The sequence below is a fragment of the Taudactylus pleione genome, unplaced genomic scaffold, assembly GCF_031769625.1.
Source record: "Taudactylus pleione unplaced genomic scaffold, aTauple2 ptg000570l, whole genome shotgun sequence".
Classification (NCBI taxonomy): Eukaryota; Metazoa; Chordata; class Amphibia; order Anura; family Myobatrachidae; genus Taudactylus; species Taudactylus pleione.
The window spans coordinates 67,501-70,000 of record NW_028284972.1 but is presented as its reverse complement, the minus strand read 5'-3'; positions in this window follow the sequence as shown (position 1 = coordinate 70,000).

Genomic DNA, 2,500 nt, shown 5'->3' with positions numbered 1-2,500 from the left:
CTCTCTCCCGTGTTGTTTATTTCACGTGTGGTTATTTTATTTTATTTTTTTTTTCAAATTTCCACCTTACTCTCTCTCCCGTGTTGTTTATTTCACGTGTGGCTATTTTATTTTTATTTTTTCACATTTCCACCTTACTCTCTCTCTCCCGTGTTGTTTATTTCACGTGTGGCTATTTTTTTTTTATTTATTCTTTTCAAATTTCCACCTTACTCTCTCTCCCGTGTTGTTTATTTCACGTGTGGCTATTTTATTTTAATTTTTTTTCAAATTTCCACCTTACTCTCTCTCCCGTGTTGTTTATTTTACGTGTGGCTATTTTACTTTTATTTATTTTCTTCAAATTTCCACCTTACTCTCCCGTGTTGTTTATTTCACGTGTGGCTATTTTACTTTTATTTATTTTTTTTTCAAATTTCCACCTCACTCTCCCGTGTTGTTTATTTCACGTGTGGCTATTTTATTTTTATTTATTTTTTTTTTCAAACTTCCCGGGGTGCTGCTGCAGGGGCGCCGCGAGGCGGGTCTGCACCCTGCTCTCTCTATGTTTTTATTTCATGGGAGGCTATTTTTTTTCATATTCTTTCAGATTTCCCGGGGTGCTGCCGCAGAGGCGTCGCGGGACGGGTCGGGTCCGCACCTCACTCTCCCTATGTTTGTATTTCATGGGTGGCTACAGAATTACTTTTTTTAAAAACTTTCCAGGGCGGCCACCGGGGGGGGGGGGGGGGGGGGGCGCCGCGGGACTGCACCTCACTCCCTCTATGTTTTTATTTCACGGGTGGCTATACAATTTTATTTACATTTTTTATTTTACCAGGCGGCCACCGGGGGGCGCCGCGAGGCGGGGCGGGTCTGCACCTCACTCCTCCTGTGTTTTTTTTAGTCTCATGGGTGGCTACATAATTTATTTTTTTTTAAATTCCAGTGGCGGCCACCAGGGGGCGCCGGGAGGCGGGGCGGGTCTGCACCTCGCTCACCCTATGCTTTTATTTCATGGGTGGCTATAGAATTTTTTTTTTTTTTTTTAATTCCCGGGGCGGCCACCGGGGGGCGCCGCGACTCTGCCCCTCACTCACCCTATGCTTTTATTTCATTTGGTGGCTATGTCATTTTTTTTTTTTTTTTTAAACATTTCCCGGGCGGCCACCGGGGGGCGCCGCGAGGCGGGGCGGGTCTGCACCTCACTCCCCCTATGTTTTTATTTCATGGGTGGCATATAATTTGTAATTTTTTATTTCTTTTTTTTAAATTCCCGGGCGGCCACCGGGGGGCGCCGCGCGGCGGGTCTGCACCTCACTCTCGCTATGTTTTTACTTCACGGGTGGCTATTCAAATTTGTTTATTTTTTTTTTCATTTTCCCGGGGGGCCACCGGGGGGCGCCGCGGGGCGGGTCTGCACCTCACTCCCCCTATGTTTTTATTTCATGGGCGGCTATTTCTTAAAAAAAAATAAAAATAAAAAAAATTCCCGGGGTGCTGCTGCAGTGGCGCGGGGCGTCCACCGGGGGGCGTCCACGATTCGGTCGGGCCTGCACCTTGCACTCTCTCCCTATGTTTTCATTTCATGGGTGGCTACTTTAAAAATTTTCATTTTGTTATTTATTTTTTAATTCCCGGGGCGTCCATCGGGGGGCGCCGCGTGGGGGGGGGGGGGGGGGGGCGTTTCTGCACCTTGCACTCTCTCCCTATGTTTTCATTTCATGGGTGGCTACTTTAAAAATTTTCATTTTGTTATTCATTTTTTCGATTCCCCGGGGCGTCCATCGGGGGGCGCCGCGTGGGGGGGGGGCGTTTCTGCACCTTGCACTCTCTCCCTATGTTTTCATTTCATGGGTGGCTACTTTAAAAATTTTCATTTTGTTATTCATTTTTTCGATTCCCCGGGGCGTCCACCGGGGGGCGCCGCGCGGCGGGGCGGGCCTGCACCGTGCACTCTCCCTGTGTTTTAATTTCATGGGTGGCTGTTTTTCATTTTTTTCAAAATAATAATAATAATAATAATAATAGTAATAATTTCACGGGGCGCTGCTGGTGCAGCGTCGCGGGGCGTCCACCGGGGGGCGCCGCGGGTCGGGGCGGGTCTGCACCTTACTCCCCCCAATGTTTTAATTTCACGGGTGGCTCTATTTTTTTTTATTTCAATTTTTTGCCCTCCCGGGGTGCTGCTGCAGCGCCACCGGGTGGCCACCGGGGGGCGCCGCCGTGCCGGCGGGCACCGGCCTTCGCCCCTGCCCCCTCCCCGGCCCCCCAGGGGCCCGTCAGGCCAAGGGGCGGCGGTCCACGGGAGGCCGACTCCCCTCTGCGGAGGCCCCGATGAGGTCGGACCGGGGTGCCCTCGTCCGCCCTGCGCTTCCGAGGCTTCGGGGAAGAGAGGGAGAAGCCGCCGCTGAAGGTGGCGCGCAGCACCGGTGGCGTGACCCGTGAGGGAAACCCTCCGGCGGATTGTTAGGAGAGGGAGAGAGAAAGCGAGGCGACTGGCCGGGGGGGCCTTCTCCCA